Raw genomic sequence first — 19,300 nt, 5'->3', positions numbered from 1 at the left:
GAGGTTAGGTGGTTAGGAGGTTAGGAAGTTAGGAGGTTAGGCGGTTAGGAGGTTAGGCGGTTAGGAGGTTAGGAGATTAGGAGATAGGCGGTTAGGAGGTTAGGCGGTTAGGAGGTTAGGAGGTTAGGAGGTTGGGAGGTTAGGAGGTTAGGAAGTTAGGAGGTTAGGCGGTTAGGAGGTTAGGCGGTTAGGAGGTTAGGGGTTTAGGAGGTTAGGAGGTTAGGCGGTTAGGAGGTTAGGAGGTCAGGAGGTCAGGAGGTTAGGCGGTCAGGCGGTCAGGAGGTTAGGCGGTTAGGAGGTTAGCAGGTTAGGAGGTTAGGAGGTTAGGCGGTTAGGAGGTTAGGCGGTTAGGAGGTTAGGCGGTTAGGAGGTTAGGAGGTTAGGAGGTCAGGAGGTCAGGCGGTTAGGAGGTTAGGAAGTTAGGCGGTTAGGAGGTCAGGAGGTTAGGAGGGTAAGGAAGTTAGGCGGTTAGGAGGTCAGGAGGTCAGGCGGTTAGGAGGTTAGGAGGTTAGGCGGTTAGGAGGTTAGGAGGTTAGGAGGTTAGGCGGTTAGGAGGTTAGGAGGTTAGGAGGTTAGGAGGTTAGGAGGTCAGGAGGTCAGGCGGTTAGGAGGTTAGGAGGTTAGGAGGTTAGGAGGTCAGGAGGTCAGGCGGTTAGGAGGTTAGGAAGTTAGGAGGTTAGGAGGTCAGGAGGTCAGGCGGTTAGGAGGTTAGGAAGTTAGGCGGTTAGGAGGTTAGGAGGTTAGGAGGTTAGGCGGTTAGGCGGTTAGGAGGTTAGGCGGTTAGGAGGTTAGGAGGTTAGGCGGTTAGGAGGTTAGGAGGTTAGGAGGATAGGCGGTTAGGAGGTTAGGCGGTTAGGAGGTTAGGAGGTTAGGCGGTTAGGAGGTTAGGAAGTCAGGAGGTCAGGAGGTCAGGCGGTTAGGAGGTTAGGAGGTTAGGAGGTTAGGAGGTTAGGAGTTCAGGAGTTCAGTAGGTTAGGCGGTTAGGAGGTTAGGAGGTTAGGAGGTTAGGAGGTTAGGAGTTCAGGAGTTCAGGAGGTTAGGCGGTTAGGAGGTTAGGAGGTTAGGAGGTTAAGAGGTTAGGAGGTTAGGAGTTCAGGAGGTTAGGCGGTTAGGAGGTTTGGAGGTTAGGAGGTTAGGAGGTCAGGAAGTCAGGAGGTTAGGAGGTCAGGAAGTCAGGAGGTCAGGAAGTCAGGAGGTTAGGCGGTTAGGAGGTTAGCCTCCTAACCGCCTAACCTCCTAACCTCCTAACCTCCTAACCGCCTATCTCCTAATCTCCTAACCTGCCAACCGCCTAACCTCCTAACTTACTAACCTCCTAAGGGTTTAGGAGGTTAGGAGGTTAGGCGGTTAGGAGGTCAGGAGGTCAGGAGGTTAGGCGGTCAGGAGGTTAGGCGGTTAGGAGGTTAGCAGGTTAGGAGGTTAGGAGGTTAGGAGGTTAGGAGGTTAGGCGGTTAGAAGGTTAGGTGGTTAGGCGGTTAGGAGATTAGGAGGTTAGGAGGTCAGGAGATCAGGCGGTTAGGAGGTTAGGAAGTTAGGCGGTTAGGAGGTCAGGAGGTTAGGAGGGTAAGGAAGTTAGGCGGTCAGGAGGTCAGGCGGTTAGGAGGTTACGAAGTTAGGCGGTTAGGAGGTTAGGAGGTTAGGGGTTTAGGAGGTTAGGAGGTTAGGAGGTTAGGCGGTTAGGAGGTTAGGAGGTTAGGAGGTTAGGATGTTAGGAGGTTAGCAGGTTAGGATGTTAGGAGGTTAGGAGGTTAGGAGGTTAGGCGGTTAGGAGGTTAGGAGGTCAGGAGGTCAGGCGGTTAGGAGGTTAGGAAGTTAGGCGGTTAGGAGGTCAGGAGGTCAGGCGGTTAGGAGGGTAAGGAAGATAGGCGGTTAGGAGGTTAGGAGGTTAGGCGGTTAGGAGGTTAGGAGGTTAGGCGGTTAGGAGGTTAGGAGGTTAGGAAGTTAGGAGGTTAGGAGGTCAGGAGGTTAGGCGGTTAGGAGGTTAGGAGGTCAGGCGGTTAGGAGGTTAGGAGGTTAGGAAGTTAGGCGGTTAGGAGGTTAGGAGGTTAGGAGGTTAGGAGGTCAGGAGGTTAGGAGGTCAGGAGGTCAGGCGGTTAGGAGGTTAGGAGGTTAGGCGGTTAGGAGGTTAGGAGGTCAGGAGGTTAGGAGGTCAGGAGGTCAGGCGGTTAGGAGGTTAGGAAGTTAGGCGGTTAGGAGGTTAGGAGGTCAGGAGGTTAGGAGGTCAGGAGGTTAGGAGGTCAGGAGGTCAGGCGGTTAGGAGGTTAGGAGGTTAGGCGGTTAGGAGGTTAGGAGGTCAGGAGGTTAGGAGGTCAGGAGGTCAGGCGGTTAGGAGGTTAGGAAGTTAGGCGGTTAGGAGGTTAGGAGGTCAGGAGGTTAGGCGGTTAGGAGGTTAGGCGGTTAGGAGGTTAGGAGGTTAGGAGGTTAGGAGGTTAGTAGGTCAGGCGGTTAGGAGGTTAGGAGGTTAGGAGGTTAGGAGGTCAGGAGGTTAGGCGGTTAGGAGGTTAGGAGGTTAGGAGGTTAGGAGGTCAGGCGGTTAGGAGGTTAGGAGGTTAGGCGGTTAGGAGGTTAGGCGGTTAGGAGGTTAGGAGGTTAGGGGTTTAGGAGGTTAGGAGGGTAGGAGGGTAGGAGGTTAGGAGGTTAGGAGGTTAGGAAGTTAGGCGGTTAGGAGGTCAGGAGGTCAGGCGGTTAGGAGGGTAAGGAAGTTAGGCGGTTAGGAGGTTAGGAGGTTAGGATTTTAGCAGGATAGGTGGTTAAGGGGTTAGGAGGCTAGGAGGTTAGGAGGTTAGCAGGTTAGGTGGTTAGCAGGTTAGGCGGTTAGGAGGTTAGGAGGTCAGGAGGTTAGCAGGTTAGGAGGTTAAGAGGTTAGGAGGTTAGGAGGTTAGGGGTTTAGGAGGTTAGGAGGTTAGGAGGTTAGGCGGTTAGGAGGTTAGGATTTTAGGAGGTTAGGAGGTTAGGAGGTTAGGAGGTTAGGATTTTAGGCGGTTAGGGGGTTAGGTGGTTAGGCGGTTAGGTGGTTAGGAGGTTAGGAGGTTAGGATTTTAGGAGGTTAGGAGATTAGGAGGTTAGGGGTTTAGGAGGTTAGGAGGTTAGGCGGTTAGGAGGTTAGGAGGTTAGGAGGTTAGGAGGTTTACGAGGTTAGGCAGTTAGGAGGTTAGGAGGTTAGGCGGTTAGGAGGTTAGGATTTTAGGAGGTTAGGAGGTTAGGAGGTTAGGAGGTTAGGAGGTTAGGATTTTAGGAGGTTAGGATTTTAGGAGGTTAGGAGGTTAGGAGGTTAGGCGGTTAGGAGGTTAGGATTTTAGCCGGTTAGGGGGTTAGGTGGTTAGGCGGTTAGGTGGTTAGGCGGTTAGGAGGTTAGGTGGTTAGGAGGTTAGGAGGTTAGGCGGTTAGGGGTTTAGGAGGTTAGGTGGTTAGGAGGTTAGGAGGTTAGGAGGTTAGGTGGTTAGGGGTTTAGGAGGTTAGGAGGTTAGGCGGTTAGGATGTTAGGAGGTTAGGAGGTTAGAAGGTTAGGCGGTTAGGAGGTTAGGAGGTCAGGAGGTTAGGAGGTTAGGGGGTTAGGCGGTTAGGGGTTTAGGAGATTAGGAGGTTAGGGGTTAGGGGTTTAGGAGATTAGGAGGTTAGGAGGTTAGGAGGTTAGGCGGTTAGCAGGTTAGGAGGTTAGGAGGTTAGGAGGTTAGGGGTTAGGGGTTTAGGAGGTTAGGAGGTTAGGCGGTTAGGAGGTTAGCAGGTTAGGCGGTTAGGCGGTTAGGATTTTAGGAGGTTAGGAGGTTAGGAGGTTAGGCGGTTAGGAGGTTAGGCGGTTAGGAGGTTAGGATTTTAGGCGGTTAGGAGGTTAGGATTTTAGGCGGTTAGGAGGTTAGGAGGTTAGGAGGTTAGGCGGTTAGGAGGTTAGGATTTTAGGCGGTTAGGAGGTTAGGAGGTTAGGAGGTTAGGCGGTTAGGAGGTTAGGCGGTTAGGAGGTTAGGATTTTAGGCGGTTAGGAGGTTAGGAGGTTAGGAGGTTAGGCGGTTAGGAGGTTAGGAGGTTAGGAGGTTAGGCGGTTAGGAGGTTAGGATTTTAGGCGGTTAGGAGGTTAGGAGGTTAGGCGGTTAGGAGGTTAGGCGGTTAGGAGGTTAGGATTTTAGGCGGTTAGGAGGTTAGGAGGTTAGGAGGTTAGGCGGTTAGCAGGTTAGGAGGTTAGGAGGTTAGGAGGTTAGGGGTTAGGGGTTTAGGAGGTTAGGAGGTTAGGCGGTTAGGAGGTTAGCAGGTTAGGCGGTTAGGCGGTTAGGATTTTAGGAGGTTAGGAGGTTAGGCGGTTAGGAGGTTAGCAGGTTAGGCGGTTAGGCGGTTAGGATTTTAGGAGGTTAGGAGGTTAGGAGGTTAGGCGGTTAGGAGGTTAGGCGGTTAGGAGGTTAGGATTTTAGGCGGTTAGGAGGTTAGGATTTTAGGCGGTTAGGAGGTTAGGAGGTTAGGAGGTTAGGCGGTTAGGAGGTTAGGATTTTAGGCGGTTAGGAGGTTAGGAGGTTAGGAGGTTAGGCGGTTAGGAGGTTAGGCGGTTAGGAGGTTAGGATTTTAGGCGGTTAGGAGGTTAGGATTTTAGGCGGTTAGGAGGTTAGGAGGTTAGGAGGTTAGGCGGTTAGGAGGTTAGGATTTTAGGCGGTTAGGAGGTTAGGAGGTTAGGAGGTTAGGCGGTTAGGAGGTTAGGCGGTTAGGAGGTTAGGATTTTAGGCGGTTAGGAGGTTAGGATTTTAGGCGGTTAGGAGGTTAGGAGGTTAGGAGGTTAGGCGGTTAGGAGGTTAGGATTTTAGGCGGTTAGGAGGTTAGGAGGTTAGGAGGTTAGGCGGTTAGGAGGTTAGGCGGTTAGGAGGTTAGGATTTTAGGCGGTTAGGAGGTTAGGAGGTTAGGAGGTTAGGCGGTTAGGAGGTTAGGAGGTTAGGAGGTTAGGCGGTTAGGAGGTTAGGATTTTAGGCGGTTAGGAGGTTAGGAGGTTAGGCGGTTAGGAGGTTAGGCGGTTAGGAGGTTAGGATTTTAGGCGGTTAGGAGGTTAGGAGGTTAGGAGGTTAGCAGGTTAGGCGGTTAGGAGGTTAGGCGGTTAGGAGGTTAGGAGGTTAGGAGGTTAGGGGTTTAGGAGGTTAGGAGGTTAGGCGGTTAGGAGGTTAGGAGGTTAGGAGGTTAGGCGGTTAGGAGGTTAGGAGGTTAGGAGGTTAGGGGTTTAGGAGGTTAGGAGGTCAGGAGGTTAGGAGGTTAGGCGGTTAGGAGGTTAGGAGGTTAGGAGGTTAGGAGGTTAGGGGTTAGGGGTTTAGGAGGTTAGGGGTTTAGGAGGTTAGGGGGTTAGGAGGTTAGGGGTTTAGGAGGTTAGGAGGTTAGGAGGTTAGGGGTTTAGGAGGTTAGGAGGTTAGGCGGTTAGGAGGTTAGGAGGTTAGGAGGTTAGGAGGTTAGGGGTTTAGGAGGTTAGGAGGTTAGGAGGTTAGGCGGTTAGGAGGTTAGGAGGTTAGGCGGTTAGGAGGTCAGGAGGTTAGGTGTTTAGGAGGTTTGGCGGTTAGGAGGTTCACACCTTGAATTTACAGTGGTAGAGCACTACACCACCGTACAGTCGGACCACTGATTGTCTTCTTGGGGGGACGGCAGGTAGCCTAGTGGTTAGAGCGTTGGGCCAGTGACCGAAAGGTTGCCCAGCTGACAAGGTAAAAATCTGTCATTTAACCCACTGTTCCGTGGATGTCGATTATGGCAGTCCCCCACACCTCTGTGATTCAGAGGGGTTGGGTTCAACACAGAAGACACATTTCAGTTGAATACATTCAGTTTTACAACTGCCTAGGTGTCTCCCTTCAGGTTGCTAGGTGAGTAAATGTATCAGTGGATAAAAGTCTCTCCTTTCTCTGAGCTGTTTTATGGTTCACTATAAGCTAAGCTTCCTTCCCTTGGTTCACTATAGGCTAAGCTTCCTTCCCTGGTTCACTATAGGCTAAGCTTCCTTCCCTGGTTCACTATAGGCTAAGCTTCCTTCCCTTGGTTCACTATAGGCTAAGCTTCCTTCCCTTGGTTCACTATAGGCTAAGCTTCCTTAGTTTGGTTCACTATAGGCTAAGCTTCCTTAGTTTGGTTCACTATAGGCTAAGCTTCCTTCCCTTGGTTCACTATAGGCTAAGCTTCTTTCCCCTGGTTCACTATAGGCTAAGCTTCCTTCCCTTGGTTCACTATAGGCTAAGCTTCCTTCCCTTGGTTCACTATAGGCTAAGCTTCTTTCCCTGGTTCACTATAGGCTAAGCTTCCTTCCCTTGGTTCACTATAGGCTAAGCTTCCTTCCCTTGGTTCACTATAGGCTAAGCTTCTTTCCCCTGGTTCACTATAGGCTACGCTTCCTTCCCTTGGTTCACTATAGGCTAAGCTTCCTTCCCTTGGTTCACTATAGGCTAAGCTTCCTTCCCTTGGTTCACTATAGGCTAAGCTTCTTTCCCCTGGTTCACTATAGGCTAAGCTTCCTTCCCTTGGTTCACTATAGGCTAAGCTTCCTTCCCTTGGTTCACTATAGGCTAAGCTTCCTTCCCTTGGTTCACTATAGGCTACGCTTCCTTCCCTTGGTTCACTATAGGCTAAGCTTCCTTCCCTTGGTTGACTATAGGCTAAGCTTCCTTCCCTTGGTTCACTATAGGCTAAGCTTCCTTCCCTTGGTTCACTATAGGCTAAGCTTCCTTCCCTTGGTTCACTATAGGCTAAGCTTCCTTCCCCTGGTTCACTATAGGCTAAGCTTCCTTCCCTTGGTTCACTATAGGCTAAGCTTCCTTCCCTTGGTTCACTATAGGCTAAGCTTCCTTCCCTTGGTTCACTATAGGCTAAGCTTCCTTCCCTTGGTTCACTATAGGCTAAGCTTCCTTCCCTTGGTTCACTATAGGCTACGCTTCCTTCCCTTGGTTCACTATAGGCTAAGCTTCCTTCCCTTGGTTCACTATAGGCTAAGCTTCCTTCCCTTGGTTCACTATAGGCTAAGCTTCCTTCCTTGGTTCACTATAGGCTAATGCTAACAAAAGAAAACCAAAACAATGCATTGACTAATGCAAATCAGTTAAATCCTCTGAAATCCTCTGAAATCATGTTAAATCATGTTAAATTATGTTAAATTCTCAGTGTCTTTATTTTGCATGTTTTCATATAGACCTAGGAGAGCCCTTGAAAAAGTTTATCATTTGGCAGACAATGGATTAGACTGAGATATTTCAAAACAATGGATTATACTGAGATATTTCAAAACAATGGATTAGACTGAGATATTTCAAAACAATGGATTATACTGAGATATTTCAAAACAATGGATTATACTGAGATATTTCTAAACAATGGATTATACTGAGATATTTCTATAACTTTTCCTCTCCCTTCTTTCAGATTCTGCAATGACACCTAGCCAGACACCTAACCTGACAACCCCACTCTTCTTTTGGACTGTGGTCCTTTCAACCATTGTGACCTAGATGTGGTTAACTGACTTGCCTAGTTAAATAAAGGATAAATAAAAAATAAAAAAAATCCAACCTCATCTGTTGGGTTATGAGAGTTCGCCTGTCGCTACTCCGGTGTTATCTTCTACACTAGAATCCCTCTCCTGGGCCTCATCAGTCTGGATCACTTCTTCAAGATCATCAGGCCCTGTGGCAAGTTGTTGGGTCAGAACCTGGTCTACAGTAAAGTGCTGTCTGCCTTGGTGTGGGTGACGCTGTTCGGAGTCACTGCTCTCCCTTCCATTATCCTGACTGATACTGTGCCAGTGATACTGTGATACTGTGATACTGACTGATACTGTGCCAGTGATACTGACTGATACTGTGCCAGTGATACTGACTGATACTGTGCCAGTGATACTGACTGATACTGTGCCAGTGATACTGACTGATACTGTGCCAGTGATACTGACTGATACTGTGCCAGTGATACTGACTGATACTGTGCCAGTGATACTGACTGATACTGTGCCAGCAACGAGACGGTTACCTCCTGTATGTCCACGAAGAACCCAGCTGGGGTCAGACTTCACACAGGTGTGGTTGTGTTCATAGATGTTCTGGGCCGTGAGCATACTGGTTGTAGTTTGCTACATGTGTATCACCAACAAGGTCCTCCAGTCCTTCAGAAACTCTGGCAGCAACAACAGCCAGGGCAAGCAAAAGACCAAGTTCCATGTCTTCCTGGTTCTGGTCGTGTTCTCTGTGTGCTTTATTCCGCTCCACACCGTGCAGATCCCATACACCTTTCAGCAGACCAACGATGACAAGGCATGTTCTCAAGTCTCCATCAAGATCGCTAAAAAGGTGACGCTGTGGCTGTCCACCACCAACATCTGCCTGGACCCACTCCTCTACTCCTCTTGCTGTGCAGGGAGTTCAGAGAGAAACGGATGGGAATGCTGAACCGAGGAGGGACACCTGCATAAATAACATCAGGCACCACAGAGTACAGCTCAACATAGACAGGGAGGAGTATAAAGAACAATTAGACAGGACATTCATTTGGACATTTCTCTAATTGAGACAAAAACATATTGTAGGCTAAATAGGGGATTTGAAAAAAACTTCCTGAGGAAAACTTAACATCTTTATCTTAAATTAGTTTTATTTTGTTCTAAACTTGTTTAAATGTTTCCACCCATCTTTGACAGAGAGACAGTTTGAGGGAAGCCGCTTTAGTGATGAAAAATGTTTTTACTATGTCTTCCGAGTATACTTCTCGCCAATGTCCAGTCTCTAGACAACAAGGTGGATGGAATTAGGGCAAGGGTTGCCTTCCAGAGAGACATCAGAGATTCTAACATTCTCTGTTTCATGGAAACATGGCTCTCTCGGGATATGTCGTCAGAGTCGGTACAGCCACCCGGTTTCATCATACGCCACGCAGACAGAAATAAACATCTCTCTGGGAAGAAGAAAGGCGGGGGGTGTATGCTTCATGATTAACGATTCATGGTGTAATCATAACAACATACAGGACCTCAAGTCGTTCTGTTCACCTCACCTAGAATTCCTTACAATCAAATGTCGACCATATTATCTCCCAAGAGAATTCTCGTCAGTTATCGTCACAGATGTGTATATACCTCCTCAAGCTGATAGCACGACAACCCTCAAGGAACTTCACTAGACTCTATGTAAACTGGAAACTATATATCCTGAGGCTGCATTTATTGTAGCTGGGGATTTTAACAAAGAAACATTTGAGAACTAGGCTACCTAAATTCTATCAGCATATTGATTGCAGAACCCGCGCGAGTAATACACTGGACCATTGCTACTCTAACTTCCGCGATGCATACAAGGCCCTCCCCTGCCCTCCCTTCGGCAAATCCGACCATGAGTCCATTTTGCTTCTACCGTCCTATAGGCAGAAACTCAAACAGGATGTACCCGTGACTAGAACCATTCAATGCTGGTCTGACATATCGGAATCCATGTTTAAAGATTGTTTTGATCACGCGGACTGGTAAATGTTCCGGGCAGCCTCAGAGAATAACATCGACCTATACGCTGACTCTGTGACTGAGTTAATCAGGAAGTGTACAGGAGATGTTGTACCCACTGTGACTATTAAAACCTACCCAAACCAGAAACCGTAGATAGATGGCAGCATTCACACAAAACTGAAAGCGCGAACCACCGCATTTAACCATGGAAAGAGGACTGGGAATATGGCCGAATACAAACAGTGTAGTTATTCCCTCCGCAAGGCAATTCATTAAACAAGCGAAATGTCGGTACAGGGACAAAGTGGAGTCACAATTCAACGTCTCAGACACGAGACGTATGTGGCAGGGTCTACAGGCAATTACGGACTACAAAAAGAATACCCGCCACGTCACGGAAACCGAAGTATTGCTTACAGACAAACTATACACCTTTTTTTGCACGCTTTGAGGATAATACAGTGCAACCGACACGGCCCGCTAACAAGGACTGAAGGCTCCCCTCTCCTTCTCTATGGACTACTTGAGTAAGACGTTTAAGCGTGTTAACCATCGCAGGGCTGGTTAACAAAAAAAGATAAAGAATAGAATTAAGCCAGTGGCTCAGATAAAACTATCAATGTGTTAGATATCCTTTAAATATTGATATTTGGTTGCGTTGACAGCCAAACACAATTCAATATTACTTTTGTAAAACAGTAAATAGCCGTATAAAGTTAAGGATATCTGACAAACTAATGTAACAGTTTTTATTCAACCTTACAAAATGACTAACTCATCCATGTCCACATTTGGAGGTTCGCCTGCTGTAACTATAAATGTCTTCTTACTGTAATCATAGAAAACGTGAATGTTCAAGATAACATGCAAAGGTCGTAGGTCAGTGGAGATTGCTATAGTCACAATTGCTATAATAATCTGTACCAAATCTCAAACTGCATTGATCACTTGCATCATGTACTTCTCATGTTGTCTCAACTGCAATCCAGGTCATTTAGTTCTGCTATTAGATTAAGTACAGTAATAACACATTTAATTGTTGTATAAATACACCATATCTGACATTTTATTCCCATTTGAACTTTGTTGTGGTTTTAAATAGTTGAAAATGCAGTGAAAACACATTTAGGTAAGAACTAAATCAAAAAAATCCGACATGGTTTTTCCCATTGGTATTTGGTTGTGCTTTCAGATGGTTGAAACACAATCGAAATTCAATGAACTTTTGGCTGTCTCTTTGAGTGAGTGACTATATAGTTTTAATCTCATTGATCAACGTCTCAACCTAATTATCCACGTTGAAATGACATGGTGTTCCCAGTGGGCAATCACACCTGGTTTGTCTCGTTCTCCTAGTACCGGTGTATTGTGTTATGTAGGCGTAACCTCTGAACTGCACGTATCAATGTAGTCACTGGACTCCATTAAAAACAGTGAAGCCTCTTGTTTTGTAGATGACAGCACTAACGGTAATGTTATTTCATACACAACTTCTGTAAATAACCTTTAAAACTTTAGCGAACGATCATAACGGAAGTTTGTCTGTTTTACTTTTTATTTCATAAAGTGGTTGAGGGAACTTTTCTCGTTGTGGTTATGCGGGTTTTGCAACAAACAGTTTTAGGGTATTTTTGAAGGAAATAATTGGGTCATTCACTGTTGGTTCCCATACACAATCTGACCTAGAAAATAAACCCATTACACAGGAAGTTAGATATTTTATCACTAATCTGTAAAGCATTAAAATAGCATTGACACGACAGTGGTAACAACCTCAAGCTTCAGCAAGCCTCTGCCTTTTATCAGCGACGTCTTACATAAAGAAATGTATTTTAAATGTATATAAATTATACAGCTTGATCTTCTACACCCACAACGGTTGTCTCAACGAATCAGCTGCAAGCAGCACGGGATGATGCTGTGTTCTTGAGATAACACAACAAAACAAACACTCCAGCTCAAAGACACACATAAACATATAGAATAACACATTGTCCTGCACACTGCCCTGCACACTGTCCCTGCACACTGTCCCTGCACACTGTCATGCACACTGTCCTGCACACTGCCATGCACACTGTCCCTGCACACTGTCCTGCACACTGCCATGCACACTGTCCTGCACACTGCCATGCACACTGTCATGCACACTGCCATGCACACTGTCCCTGCACACTGTCCTGCACACTGCCATGCACACTGTCCTGCACACTGCCATGCACACTGTCATGCACACTGCCATGCACACTGTCCTGCACACTGCCATGCACACTGTCATGCACACTGCCATGCACACTGTCCTGCACACTGCCCGGCACACTGTCCTGCACACTGTCATGCAATCAGCAGAGACAAATGTTTTTTTTCTTGCTCAAAACCACACTGTGTGCTCACAACCACAGCCCCTTTGCTCTTCTGGTTGCAAAGGGGGTTTGAACTCATTAAAGAGCAAGGGGTGGGCGGACTGGGCCAGGGGGAGTGGATGGGTTCCGGCCCGGTCAGGCAGTGAGTCCTGCCTGCTGCATCGCCACTCACCACCTAGTGAAACTGATGTACACTGGCACCAACCTCTCATTGGACAATTAAACAGGAAGAGAGAAGGGACAGGCTCATTCACACAGAGTAAGACCAACAAAGTTATTGGGATTGCGACAAGAAAACCCCGCACGAGCTTTATACAGAGAACACCCGTACAAAAGAGCATCACATGCTTACTGTACAGTACACTCAAATATACCGCTTTGTTGGTAGGTGTGGAAAGATTCTAAGGAAAACAGCTGAATTGGGATATTTCACTTCTTCATATAGAGCGAAGACTTCTGAGTTTTGTTCATCATATTGTCTGTTCCAGTGACTTTCTTCAAAATCAAAGCTTCAATTAAAGGAGGGTAAGGACATGTTCATTAATGCATTTAACGTCATTTATGTTTGGCAGTGTTTAATAACAATTCTGCATAACAATTGTCACAGGGACGAGGACACATTCAAGCATGTTTTTAATCTCAATTTACTTTTTCAATGAATGTCCTAAAGTACAGCACAGTGTGAGCTGTCCAGACTGAAACAATTCAGATGTATGTTGGGACTGAGTGTATTTTTGGGGGGATTTGACTCAAATCTCTCATAAAGTTGTAGAAACATGATTTGAAAGGGATTCCATCTCCTCTGAGTATCAGTTTACAAACCCCTAAATGGTTCCAACTTTGAAAACGGGCCTTGGTTGCCATAGCACCTGTTACTGCACTGAATGTCATTCCAAACTGGTTTGGATTCCCTGTGTAAAGCGGCAAGGCAAGCGGATACAGAGACAGACAGACAGATGGAGGTTGTAAAGAAGTGACCGCCACTGTGCGTGTACTGTCTATCATCGGTATATATTGTATCGCTCAGTACACAGGACTACACTGGTGTACAGTTTATTATGGGCTCACTGGAAGGTCGAGAAACAGACTTTTGTTGATGGAAAAAAAAGATGACTAAGTTACAAGTTTGACTTGAGACGGTTCGTCAAGTCATTCAGTCTTTTTCCTCAGCGTAGCTTACTGTCAGCTCTCACTTCCCTTTCTCTAATCTTCTCCAAACTGAACCTTCCTTCGTCATTCATTTCACCAGAAAGGAAAACAACTTGACTGAGCGCTTTTAGATAAAGTGAGTGTGACAATTACATGCAGGAAAAAAATAGAATGTTCTTTGTGTGTATCGTATGGGGCGATACCGTCACGAGAGATAAAATACATTTACAATGTACATGTTGTTCAAAAGCACATCTCATGCACACGCGACACACACAGCTCATGCACACACGACACACACAGCTCATGCACACACGACACACACAGCTCATGCACACATGACACACACAGCTCATACACAGCTCATGCACACACAACACACACAGCTCATGCACACACAACACACACAGCTCATACACACGCGACACACACAGTTCATACACACGCGACACACACAGCTCATGCACAGCGACACACACAGCTCATGCACACGCGACACAACAGCTCAGCACACAGACCACGCTCATGCGACACACACAGCTCATACACAGCTCATGCACACACAACACACACAGCTCATGCACACACAACACACACAGCTCATACACACGCGACACACACAGTTCATACACATGCGACACACACAGCTCATGCACACGCGACACACACAGCTCTTGCACACACGACACACACAGCTCATGCACACATCTCATGCACAGCTCATGCACACATGCAAATATCAATCTGTACACAAATACTGAAGGGGAAGATTGGTTGGTTTGATAAAGGTTCAAAGGTATGTTTGTGGACCATCTAGTGGTGTTCATGTCCAATTACAGCAATCCAGAAATTACTCCATTTCAACAGAGCTTTACAAAATGTAGGATCTTAATTTGATCACTCTGTCACAGGAGAACTTTCTTGCAATGCATGACCATTTAAAGTTGTAGTGTATTTGAGGTTTAAAAAAAGGCTTCTGAAGTTTCTAATTTCTACTTAGAAATGTCAGACTTGATTTTTCCTTACAAAAAAATGTATCAACCCTTACAAAAATTGTCCATGAATTATAATTCACATTTCCTGTTGCCGGGGGGCTGTGTGTTACCGGGTGGCTGTGTGTTAGTGGGTGGTTGTGTGTTACCGGGTGGCTGTGTGTTACCGGATGGCTGTGTGTTAGTGGGTGGTTGTGTGTTACCGGGTGGCTGTGTGTTACCGGATGGCTGTGTGTTGCCGGGTGGCTGTGTGTTACCGGGTGGCTGTGTGTTAGTGGGTGGTTGTGTGTTACCGGGTGGCTGTGTGTTAGTGGGTGGTTGTGTGTTAGTGGGTGGTTGTGTGTTACCGGGTGGCTGTGTGTTACCGGATGGCTGTGTGTTGCCGGGTGGCTGTGTGTTGCCGGGTGGCTGTGTGTTACCGGGTGGCTGTGTGTTACCGGGTGGCTGTGTGTTAACGGGTGGCTGTGTGTTAGTGGGTGGTTGTGTGTTACCGGGTGGCTGTGTGTTACCGGGTGGCTGTGTGTTACCGGGTGGCTGTGTGTTACCGGGTGGCTGTGTGTTAGTGGGTGGCTGTGTGTTAGTGGGTGGTTGTGTGTTACCGGGTGGCTGTGTGTTACCGGGTGGCTGTGTGTTAGTGGGTGGTTGTGTGTTACCGGGTGGCTGTGTGTTACCGGGTGGCTGTGTGTTGCCGGGTGGCTGTGTGTTGCCGGGTGGCTGTGTGTTGCCGGGTGGCTGTGTGTTAGTGGGTGGTTGTGTGTTAGTGGGTGGCTGTGTGTTAGTGGGTGGTTGTGTGTTAACGGGTGGCTGTGTGTTACGGAGGCTGTGTGTTACCGGGTGGCTGTGTGTTACCGGGTGGCTGTGTGTTAGTGGGTGGTTGTGTGTTACCGGGTGGCTGTGTGTTAGTGGGTGGCTGTGTGTTACCGGATGGCTGTGTGTTACCGGGTGGCTGTGTGTTAGTGGGTGGTTGTGTGTTACGGTGGCTGTGTGTACCGGATGGTGTGTACCAGGTGGCTGTGTGTTTCGGGGTGGCTGTTGTTTGCCGGTGGCTGTGTGTTGCCGGGTGGCTGTGTGATGCCGGGTGGCTGCGTGTTACTGGGTGGCTGTGTGTTGCCGGGTGGCTGTGTGTTGCCGGGTGGCTGTGTGGTGCCGGGTGGCTGTGTGTTGGTTGCTGTGTGTTACCGGGTGGCTGTATGTTAGTGGGTGGTTGTGTGTTACCGGGTGGCTGTGTGTTACCGGGTGGCTGTGTGATGCCGGGTGGCTGCGTGTTACTGGGTGGCTGTGTGTTGCCGGGTGGCTGTGTGTTGCCGGGTGGCTGTGTGTAAGTGGGTGGCTGTGTGTTAGTGGGTGGTTGTGTGTTACCGGGTGGCTGTGTGTTACCGGATGGCTGTGTGTTACCGGGTGGCTGTGTGTTACCGGGTGGCTGTGTGTTAGTGGGTGGTTGTGTGTTACCGGGTGGCTGTGTGTTAGTGGGTGGTTGTGTGTTACCGGGTGGCTGTGTGTTACCGGGTGGCTGTGTGTTACCGGATGGCTGTGTGTTACCAGGTGGCTGTGTGTTAGTGGGTGGTTGTGTGTTACCGGGTGGCTGTGTGTTGCCGGGTGGCTGTGTGTTAGTGGGTGGTTGTGTGTTACCGGGTGGCTGTGTGTTAGTGGGTGGCTGTGTGTTAGTGGGTGGTTGTGTGTTACCGGGTGGCTGTGTGTTACCGGGTGGCTGTGTGTTACCAGGTGGCTGTGTGTTAGTGGGTGGTTGTGTGTTACCGGGTGGCTGTGTGTTGCCGGGTGGCTGTGTGATCCCGGGTTGCTGTGTGTTACTGGGTGGCTGTGTGTTGCCGGGTGGCTGTGTGTTAGTGGGTGGTTGTGTGTTACCGGGTGGCTGTGTGTTAGTGGGTGGCTGTGTGTTACCGGGTGGCTGTGTGTTACCGGGTGGCTGTGTGTTACTGGGTGGCTGTGTGTTGCCGGGTGGCTGTTTGTTACTGGGTGGCTGTATGTTAGTGGGTGGCTGTGTGTTGCCGGGTGGCTGTGTGTTGCCGGGTGGCTGTGTGATCCCGGGTGGCTGTGTGTTACTGGGTGGCTGTGTGTTGCCGGGTGGCTGTGTGTTAGTGGGTGGCTGTGTGTTACTGGGTGGCTGTGTGTTGCCGGGTGGCTGTGTGTTGGCTGTGTGTTAGTGGGTGGCTGTGTGTTACCGGGTGGCTGTGTGATCCCGGGTGGCTGTGTGTTACTGGGTGGCTGTGTGTTGCCGGGTGGCTGTTTGTTACTGGGTGGCTTTGTGTTAGTGGGTGGCTGTTTGTTACCGGGTAGCTGTGTGTTACCGGGTGGCTGTTTGTTACCGGGTGGCTGTGTGTTACCGGGTGGCTGTGTGTTGCCGGGTGGCTGTGTGTTGCCGGGTGGCTGTGTGTTACCGGGTGGCTGTGTGTTGCCGGGTGGCTGTGTGTTACGTGCGGTTGTGCCGGGTGGTGTGTGTGCGGGTGGCTGGTGTGCCGGATGGCTGTGTGTTACCGGGTGGCTGTGTGTTGCCGGGTGGCTGTGTGTTGCCGGGTGGCTGTGTGTTGCCGGGTGGCTGTGTGTTGCCGGGTGGCTGTGTGTTACCGGGTGGCTGTGTGTTGCCGGGTGGCTGTGTGTTACCGGGTGGCTGTGTGTTGCCGGGTGGCTGTGTGTTGCCGGGTGGCTGTGTGTTGCCGGGTGGCTGTGTGTTGCCGAGTGGCTGTGTGTTACCGGGTGGCTGTGTGTTACCGGGTGGCTGTGTTGCGTGGCAGGTTGTTAATGAGCTAGTAGAGGGTGAAGATGCTTTAGGAGATCTCATCACAGGCCATGCTGGTGCCACACTCAAACAGACAGGAGAAGGCCACGTCCGACGGGCCCCAGCTTAAGGCAGCTCCAGGTAGGTCAGGTCAGAGTAGGAACTGGGGCCCTCGTAGATCACCCACAGGCCAGACCAGCTGTCCGGGTGGAGGTGTAGGGAGGCAGGGCGCAGCCAACCCACAGCTCTCTGCGTCTTCCCCCAACAGGACGGGTAGCCTATCCTAATCAGAGAGGTCATTGAAATGACACTTTCTAATTGTTTTCTATTTTTTACATTTGTCAGGAAATGCAGCTCTGTCTCAGGTTCTGCTTCCATGGAGTGGTTGTCTCTCTCTCTCTCTCTTTCTCACTCTTTTCTCTCTGTTGCTCTCTCTCTCCCTCTCTTATTGGTGAATGCATGTTGTGTTGCTATGGGGAAATAGAGGCCTTGCCGTTTACCACTCATCCAATCATTTTATTGTGTTTCTCTCCATAGTACTGCTGGGCGTGAGGATGAATGGCAGCCAATCAAACCTGTCTCTGAAGTGTGTGCGTGACACCAGGGTGACGGCGGTGGTCTTCCCCTGTCTCTACAGCGCCCTCTTCCTGTTTGCGCTGGTACTCAACTGCCTGGCTGCATGGATCTTCTTCAACATCCGTAGCACCACCACCTTCGTGGTCTACCTGAAGAACGTAGTAAGGGAACCAGCATTTATTTTCTGTGATAAACCAAATTTAAGTTCGACTGTCAAGAATAGTTTAACAATACGACTGACGACTGACGTGGACGGCCTGTCTGTCAACAGGTGGTGGCAGACCTGCTGATGACTCTGTCCATCCCGGTGAAGGTCCTCGCGGACGCCGACGTGGGCTCCTTGCGTCTGCGTGCGTTCTACTGCCGCTACTCTGCCGTCCTCTTCTACACCACATGTACATCAGCATCCTGTCCTGGGGCTCATCAGCCTGGACCGTTACCTCAAGATAGTCAGGCCCTTTGGGAAGTGCGCCCTCCAGAGGGTCGGAGTGGGACAGGCTTTGAGTGTGGCCGTCTGGGCTGTGATGGTTTCTCTGGCTCTGCCCAATGCCATTCTGAGTGACCGTACACCGTCGCTCTCTGGCGGTCGGCTGAAGTGTACCTCTCTGAAGGGTCCGGCCGGTATGCTGTGGCACGAGGGCTTCAACTACTTCTGCCAGGTACGGGCTACATTCTTGTACGTCGACGGCATCGCTACACTGAATGGTATCCTGGCGGTAGTACGTTAACCTGGCTAACCGAGGGGCAGTATTTATAGATATTGTCCCTGTTGTTCAATACATTTTTACTGATTACATGTTGCCACCCTGACGAAGGCTTTGGCTGATAAGTGTTTGGTGTATTTTAATAATGACTTAGCCCACACGTTAAACGTTACTAAACTTTCAAACCAACACGAGTGTCTAAACTTTTTGATTTTTTTAATGCCACTTTATACACCTATTTGTGGTTTAAAAATAAATTATTGTGCCTTACTGAGTTTCCTCCTCCTCTTCTTCCCAGGTGGTGTTCTGGGGAACACTGGCTCTGATGCTGTTTTGTTACACCTTCATCAGTCGTAAAGTCTACGAGTCCTACAAAGCCTTGCGTAGTGGCTCCAACGCGGCCAGCCGCAGGACCAAGGCCAAAGTCTTCGTGGTAGTGGTGGTGTTTTTCATTTGTTTCGCCCCTTTTCATTTCGCCAGAGTGCCCTACACTCTCACCCAGACGCGAAAAATAGCCAACCAATGCTGGGCGCAGAACGCGCTCTACGTTGCCAAGGAGACCACTCTCTGGCTCTGTGCCACTAACGTGTGTCTGGACCCGCTGATCTATGTGTTCCTGTGCAGGGTGTTCCGGAAAAGATTGACAGCCATGCTCAATCGCAAGCCCCTCCCCCAGGGTGCTTTGGAGTCGCCCACGGCAACCTCTACACATTTGGAGATGTCACAGGTGGTGAATAACAGAATGTTGGATGTCAGTACGGCCTAGAAGCACAATGGACATGATTATTTTATTTTGTTTTTCTCCCAGCCCTGTTGAATTGTAGATCTATCTTGGCCTGATGTTAACCCTTGGACAGATTGTGACCAGAGTAAATCCTTCAAAACAGCTTTGGATAAGTGGCTCTGTTTACTAAGACAATGTTGCAGGTCTAATAGGCTATAAACAGCAGGGTTCCCACATCACCTCTGTGATGAGCATTCTGAAACAAACTGACTTATGCCTTTTCCAAATATCATGTTAACAATCATCCACAAGAGACAACCCAGGCTAATGTGTCCGTCTCTAACGTTCGCCAAGTCATTCAGTCTTTTTCCTCAGCGTAGCTTACTGTCAGCTCTCACTTCCCTTTCTCTAATCTTCTCCAAACTGGACCTTCCTTCTTCATTCATTTCACCAGAAAGGAAAACAACTTGACTGAGCGCTTTTAGATAAAGTGAGTGTGACAATTACAGCATGAAAAAATAGAATGTTCTTTGTTGGTATCGTACGGGGCGATACCGTCACGAGAGATAAAATACATTACAATGTACATGTCGTTCTCAAAAAACACAGAACTCAACATCTCCTGCAAACA

At 48.8% G+C, this 19,300-nt stretch overlaps 1 pseudogene; it reads left to right on the top strand.

The window, feature by feature from the left end:
* Positions 1 to 11,958: 11,958 nt before the first annotated feature.
* On the top strand, positions 11,959 to 19,176 carry LOC120028744 (annotated as a pseudogene).
* Positions 19,177 to 19,300: the final 124 nt, after the last annotated feature.

Source organism: Salvelinus namaycush, chromosome 34, assembly GCF_016432855.1.
Source record: "Salvelinus namaycush isolate Seneca chromosome 34, SaNama_1.0, whole genome shotgun sequence".
NCBI classification, from domain to species: domain Eukaryota; kingdom Metazoa; phylum Chordata; class Actinopteri; order Salmoniformes; family Salmonidae; genus Salvelinus; species Salvelinus namaycush.
This window is presented reverse-complemented; position numbering and strand designations above follow the sequence as displayed.